The sequence below is a fragment of the Bos javanicus genome, chromosome 14, assembly GCF_032452875.1.
Source record: "Bos javanicus breed banteng chromosome 14, ARS-OSU_banteng_1.0, whole genome shotgun sequence".
In the NCBI taxonomy this organism is placed as follows: domain Eukaryota; kingdom Metazoa; phylum Chordata; class Mammalia; order Artiodactyla; family Bovidae; genus Bos; species Bos javanicus.
In genome coordinates, this window is record NC_083881.1 from 19,768,810 (window position 1) to 19,776,949 (window position 8,140).

Sequence of the window (8,140 nt, forward strand, 5' to 3'; positions counted from 1 at the left end):
TGCAATGCAGGAGACCCAAGTTTGATCCCTGGGTCAGGAAGATCCCCTGAAGAAGGGAATGGCAACCCATTCCAGTATTCCTGCCTGGAGAATCCCTTTGACAGAGAAGCCTGGCGGGCTACAGCCTGTGGGGTCCCAAAGAGTCAGACATGATTGAGTGATTAGCACTTTCACTTTCAAAGTAATAGTCATGAGTAAATTATAGTAGAATTATTATTAACAAAATATTTTATCTTTTTTAAAAAGAAGGAATTTAGATATCTAAGAAGTTTATGACTTTATGTCAGATCCTCTCTTTCAGAGTTCTTTGTAACCCTGAGTCCTCTCTCCACTTTTAGCATGCATAGTTCATGTTATTTCAGTTGTTGCCCATTCTTTCCAGTTATGGACATGAAACTTCAAATGTTATCAATGTTCCTAAGAATCTCCTTCATAGTGAGAAAATAACACACTGGAGTAAGAACAAATTCCATCTGTATTATCTTAAGTTTTCATTATCTCCTATTTATTTAGATTTAAGAATACTCCAGTTGCTGAATGAGAGGAGGGAGAATGGACCCAGTGAATTTGAACTTAACACCATGACACCAATCACTGTTCTAAACCAGAGGTGACCTGAGAGTGCCCACCACTAGGGTGCAAGTGCTTACTTGTGGAGCTTGGGGCCTGAACAGTCAGCTCACAGTAGATGGTGAAGGATGAATCTACTCTCACCCCACAGCTCTGCCTGCTTGGACACTCCAGAAAGGATGCTCTAACCCAGGGCTGGTTGGAATGGGCAGCAGAAACATGCAGACCTACCCCTGGGGGGCTGCTCTCAGCAGAGCACAGCCAGCGGTAATCCAAATCACAGGTGATGGGCTCTCATCAGCCTGACTGAGGACAGGTGAGCATCAGGATGCACTGGCAACACACTGCAAGGAGCCAGCAGGGAGGACGCTCAGCTGCAATGTACTGGGAGGAAAGGGGTCCACGTAGGAGCAATGGCCAGGGCACAGACCCAGAACTGACTCTGAATCTACACTGTTGAACAGACAGTGGGTAAGCACATGGACCATACGTGAAAGAGCACAGAGGAGAGGAGACCTAGAGGCGAGCATGGGAGATAAGGAAGCAGGCATGGGAACAGACCATGTGGAACCTTCTAGTCAACTGCAGGAACCTTAGCTGAGGACAAGGAAAGCCACTGGTAAGGTTTTTACAAAATCTTTTTTTTTTTTTTTAAAGCACAGTCTAGGTTTGTAATACAACTGAGTGATTTTCCATATACCTCCCTGCCCCAACCCTGCATAGTCCCACCGCTTGCCTCCGTTATCAACACCCTTGACAAGATGGTAAACTTGTCATAATTAATAAATGTACACTGAAACATCATAATCACCCAAGTCCACAGTTTATATTAGGGTTCACTCTTGGTGTTGTTACTCCATAGGCTGGATGAGTGTATGACACAAATCCACCACTACAGAATCATAGAGTAATCTCACTGCCCTAAAGTCCTCTGTTTATTTATCCCTACCTCTCCCATTACTTTGAGCAACCACCCATCTTTTTATGGACTCCACAGTTTTGACTTTCATAAAGTCAAACCGTATGTAACCTTTTTCAGAGTACCTTCTTTCACCTAATATGCAGTAATATGCATTTAAGTTTCTTCCAAGATTTCATAGCTCATTTTTTTTAAAGCACTGAATAGTATTCCATTGTCTACAAACATCACAGTTTATGTATCCATGCACCTAGTAACATTGGTTGCTTCCAAGTTTTGGCAATCATGAAGAAAGCTACTATATTAACATGTAGGTTTCAAGTGAACGTAAGTTTTCAGCTCCTTTGGGTAAGTATCACAGAGTAGGCAATGGCACCCCACTCCAGTACTCTTGCCTGGAAAATCACACAGATGGAGGAGCCTGGTGGGCTGCAGTCCATGGGGTCGCTAAGAGTCGGACACGACTGAGCGACTTCACTTTCACTTTTCACTTTCACGCACTGGAGAAGGAAACGGCAACCCACTCCATTGTTCCTGCCTGGAGAATCCCAGGGACGGAGGAGCCCGGTGGGCTGCCGTCTATGGGGTCGCACAGAGTTGGACACGACTGAAGTGACTTAGCAGCAGCAGGGTAAGTATCAAGAAGCAAAACTGCTGGATTATATATGAAGAATATGTTCAGTTTTGTAAGAAACTGCCAAACTTCTTCCAAAGTGGCTGCACCTTTTTTTATTGCCACCAGCAAAGAATGAGAAGTCCCATTGCTCTACATCCTCAGTGGCATTTGGTGCTGTCAGGGCTCTGGGTTCTGGCCATTCTAAAAGGTGTGTAGCAACATCTCACTGCTCTTTTAGTTTGCCTCTCCCTGATGACACATGACGTGGAGCATCTTCTCATGTGCTTACTTGCTATTAGTATTTCTTCTTTGTTGAGGGGTCTTCTAGGATCTCCAGCTCATTTTTTTTAACTAGGTTGTTTGTTTTCTTGTTGAATTTTAAAAGTTCTTATATTTTGGATAATAGTTCTTTATCACATGGGTCTTCTTTAAATATTTCTCCTGCCTGTGGCTTGTTTTTACATTCTTTTGACAGTGTTTTTTGCAAAGAAGAAAAATTTTAATTTTACTTAAGTCCAGCTTATCAGTTCTTTTATGGATGGTGCCCTCAGGGTCCTATCTAAAAAGTCATTGCCAAACCCATTGCCATCTAAGCTTTTCCCATGTTAACTTCAGGAATTTTATAGTATTGCATTATATACTTCAGTCTGTGATCCATTTCAAGTTCATTTTTGTGAAGGACATAAAGTCTGTGTCTAGATTTTTTTTTTTTTGCATCTGAATGTTCAGTTGTCCAAGTACCATTTGTTGAAAAGACTCTTTCCTCCATTGTACTGCCTCTGTTGTCTGTCAAAGATCAGCTGACTCTATTTATAGAGGTCTATTTATGGGATCCAGAGAAGGCAATGGCACCCCACTCCAGTACTTTTGCCTGGAAAATACCATGGATGGAGGGGCCTGGTAGGCTGAAGTCCATGGGGTCACCAAGAGTCGGACACGATTGATCGACTTCACCTTCACTTTTCACTTTCATGCTTTGGAGAAGGAAATGGCAACCCACTCTAGTGTTCTTGCTTGGAGAATCCCAGGGATTGGGGAGCCTGGTGGGCTGCCGTCTATGCGGTCACACAGAGTCCGACACGACTGAAGTGACTTAGCAGCAGCAGCAGCATTTATGGGATCGCTATTCTGTTCCAATGATCAGTTCTTTCACCAAAATGATTTTATCTTGAATACTGCATCTTCATAGTAAATCTTGAATTTGAGCAGTATCAGTCCACCAATTTTGTTCTTCCCTAATATTGTGTTGGCTGCCCTGGATCTTTGCCTCTCTAAACTTTAGAATCAGCTTGTCCACATTCACAAACTAACTTACCAGGATTTTGATGGGGATCACATTGAAACTACAGATTAATTTGGAAAGAACTGACATCTTGACAATACTGACTTCTAATCCATGAACATGAGATATCTCTCCACTTATTTAGTTCTTCTTTGATTTTGTTTATCAGTTTTTGCAACTTTACTCAGATAGATATTATATGTTATTTGTTAGGTTTGTACCTAAGTGTTTAATTTGGGGGGTACTTATGTTAGTATTATGTTTTTAACTTCAAGTTGCAGTTGATCGGAGAAGGCAATGGCAACCCATTCCAGTACTCTTGCCTGGAAAATCCCATGGATGGAGGAGCCTGGTAGACTGCAGTCCATGGGGTTGCTAAGAGTCGGACAAACTGAGTGACTTCACTTTCACTTTTCACTTTCATGCATTGGAGAAGGAAATGGCAACCCACTTCAGTGTTCTTGCCTGGAGAATCCAAGGGACGGCAGAGCCTGGTGGGCTGCCGTTTGTGGGGTCGCACAGAGTCAGACACAACTGAAGTGACTTAGCAGCAGTTGATCATTGCTGATATATGAGAAACTGATAGACTTTTATATGATAACTTTGTATCCTGCAACCTGGCTATAATTGATTATAGTTCCAGAAATTTTTTGATTTTTTTCAGATTTTTTTACACAGAAAATCATGTCATTGGCAAACAAATAGTTTATTTCTTTGGTTTCCAGTACCATGTTGAAAAGGATCAAGGATTGAAATGGTGTCCCTTGCACTGCAAGGCAGGTTCTTAACCACTGGATCACCAGGGAAGGCCCTTCCTCTATTCCTAGTTTACTGACAGTTTTTGTCATGAATGAATCTTGAATTTCATCATATGCTTTTCTGTATCTATTGATATGATCATGTGTTTTTTGTTTTAACCCGCTGATATCATGAACTATATTAATTGATTTTGAATGTTGAAATAGCTTTGTATCCGTGAGATAAATCCTACTTGGTTGCAATGTGTAATTCTTTTTATATATTACTGAATCTATTTGCAAATATTTTGTTGAAGATTTTCTATCTATGTTGAAGAGACAGATCACAGTTTTCTTATGTCTTTGATTTTGGTAGTAGGGTAATGTTGACCTCATAAAATGAGGTAGAACATATTCAGTTTGTTTTCTCTGAAACAGACTGTAGAGAATTGGTGTAATTTTTCCCTTAAATGTTTGACAGAATTTACCAGTGAACACATGTGCGGCTGGTGCTTTGTTCTGAAAGGTGATTAATTATCTTCTTCAATATACACAGACCTATTCATACAATCTGTTCTGTCTGTAAGCTTTGGCAGACTATACCTTTCAAGGAATTAATCCATTTCATCTGGGTTGTCAAAAGTGGGGCATAGATTTGTTCATACTATTCTTTTATTAGGGTTTCCCTGGTGGCTGAGATGGTAAAGAATCTGCCTGAAATACAGGAGACCCAAGTTCAACCCCTGGGTTGGGAAGATCCCCTGGAGAAGGGAATGGCTACCCACTCCAGTATTCTTGCCTAGAGAATTCCATGGACAGAGGAGCCTGGTGTTAAATTTCCCTTTAAGTATGGCTTTCACTGTATCTCACAAAATTTGGTAAGTTGTGTTTTCATTTATTTAAAAAGCTTTACAGCAATCCCAAGAATTCCCTGGCAGTTCAGTGGTCAAGATTCAGCGCTTTCATTGCCAGGGTCTGGATTCAATTCCTAGTTGGGGAACTATGATCCCACAAGCCTCACAGTGTGGCAAAGAAAAACAAAAACAACAAAAAAAAACGCTTTCTCACAATCCCTATCAAAACACCAATGGTGTTTTTCACAGAACTGGAATAATTCTAAAATTTGTAGAGAAACAATAAAGACCCTGAATAGTTAAAGCAATCTTGAGAAAGAAGAACAGAGCTGGAGGCAGCATGCTTCCAGCCTTCAGACTACACTACAGAACTACATTAATCAAAACAGTATGATAGCATCAATCAGTTCTCACCCCTCAGCTGCTGATGAGGCAGCTGAGATCTACAGAGGCCCGAACAGTCAGATAATGCTGAAGACAGAGCTAGAACAGGTCTAACAACTCCCATTAGATGAGCTGTGTGGGACACACCAGTGCATTCCCTTTCTCCTGGACTGTCTGCTTCCTCCTCCGCCCCAACCTAGGGTGCACAGGGTAAAACCAGTAACAAACACCACTGGCTTACCAGGAGGCTGATGTACAGATGCTTCTGCCAAAACAGTTAGTTCAAATAAACTTTTTGACAAGCATCCCAGCCACCCCTCCCCAAAAAAAACCCATAAACAGTATGAAATGGGCACAAACACAGGCACATAGATCAAAGGGACAGAATGAAGAGCCAGTAATAAACCCACGCACTTAGGGTCAATTAATCTACAACAGAGAAGGCAAGAATATAACTGCTTATTGTTATTGTACATTAGCTTATCTTATAATACTGAGTAACCATTACCATACATCAAAAAAGTTCACTGACTCCCAAAATATATGGAGACAGAATAGCACACTTCTAAATAACAGCAGAGGCAAAGATAAAAAAATCTCAAGAGAAATTTACAAATTTATTTTAAATTCAGGCAGAGTTGATTTACTAGTTTCAGGTGTACAACATTGTGATTCTAAATTTTTCTGTTATACTCCATTTAGAGTTATTATAAAACATTGGCTATATTTCCTGTCCTGTCCTTGTAGTTTATTTTCTACATAGTAGTTTGTACCTCTTAATCCATTCCCCCTATCTTGCCCCTCCTCCTTCCTTCTCACCACTGGTAACTACTAGCTTATTCTCTACATCTGGGAGTTTGTTTCTGTTTTGTTATATCTATTTCCTTGTTTCATTTTTTAGATTCCACCGGAGGCCTTACAAATAGCTGTGAAAAGAAGCGAAGCGAAAAGCAAAGGAGAAAAGGAAAGATATAAGCACCTGAATGCAGAGTTCCAAAGAATAGCAAGAAGAGATAAGAAAGCCTTCCTCAGCGACCAATGCAAAGAAATAGAGGAAAACAACAGAATGGGAAAGACTAGAGATCTCTTCAAGAAAATTAGGGATACTAAGGGAACATTTCATGCAAAGCTGGGCTCGATAAAGGACAGAAATGGTATGGACCTAACAGAAGCAGAAGATATTAAGAAGAGGTGGCAGGGATACACAGAAAAACTGTACAAAAAAGATCTTCATGACTAAGATAATCATGATGGTGTGATCACTCACCTAGAGCCAGACATCCTGGAATGTGAGATCAAGCGGACCTTAGAAAGCATCACTACGAACAAAGCTAGTGGAGGTGATGGAATTCCAGTGGAGCTATTTCAAATCCTGAAAGATGATGGTGTGAAAGTGCTGCACTCAGTATGCCAGCAAATTTGGAAAACTCAGCAGTGGCCACAGGACTGGAAAAGGTCAGTTTTCATTCCAATCCCAAAGAAAGGCAATGCCAAAGAATGCTCAAACTACCGCACAATTGTGGGGGTTCTTCTGTCCTTTCTATTCTCTGTGCCAAGGATCAGACCAATGAAACTGTGAGCACCGGTCAGATATTTAGCAAATTTTCCAGCAGGCAATGAAGGGGATTCCTTGGCACGTTTTCCCCACTGCTTTTTCCTCCTGTCCTTCAGCTCTCTCCCGGGACTCAAGCCCGGCCAAAACTAATGAAACTCAGGCTCTGATGTCTCATTGCAAAAATTCATTGAGAGACAAAGCGATAAGAGGTGGATTTGTCAGGATCCAGAGAGAAGCCCCACTCCAGTACTCCCGCCTGGAAAATCCTATGGACGGAGGAGCCTGGTAGGCTCCAGTCCATCGGGTCGCTGAGGGTCCAACACAACTAAGCAACTTCACTTTCACTTTTCACTTTCATGCATTGGAGAAGGAAATGGCAACCCACTCCAGTGTTCTTGCCTGGAGAATCCCAGGGATGGGAGTCTGGTGGGCTGTCGTCTATGGGGTCGCACAGAGTCGGACATGACTGACCTGACTCAGCAGCAGCAGCAGGTCTTCGTTGTGGCACAGGGGCTCTAGAGCACGTGAGCTCAGTACTTGCAGCTCAAGGCTTAGTTGCCCGTCGACATGTAAGATCTTAGTTCCCTCACCAGAGATTGAACTGCATCTCCTGAATTAGAAGGTGGATTCTTAACCACTGGCCCACCAGGAAAGTCCCATAATGTCATTCTTTTAAAAGGGTGAGTAATATTCCATTGCACACATATTCTGCATTTTTATCCATTCATCTGTTGATGGACACTTAGGTTGCTTCCATATCTTGGCTACTATTAAGAGTGTATTAGTTTCCTATTGCTGCATATTATCCCAAAATGTCCTTGCTCAAAACACTAAACATTTGTTATCTCAATTTTTAAGGGTCAGGAATGGGGTGACCAGATGGGTTCCTCTGTCTCAAGGTCTCTAGCAGAGTAGCCATCAAGATGTTGGGGCACGCTGAAGACCTGACTGGGGAGGATCTGCTTTAAAGCTCAAGCCGTGTTTGTTGACAAGATTCAGCTCCTCAGGCTGTTGAACTGAGCTCCTCACATCGTCAAGTTTATTGACCAGAGACTGATCTCAATTCCTTGCCATGCGGGCTTCTCTATAAGGCAGCTGTCGTAACTGACAGCTGGCTTCCCTCAAAGGGAGGACTGGAGCAAGGGACAGCAATGCATGCAATCTAATTTTTTTTGGCCCAGACCAGGGCTGTGGGATCTTAGTTCTCTTAGTTCCCTTACCAA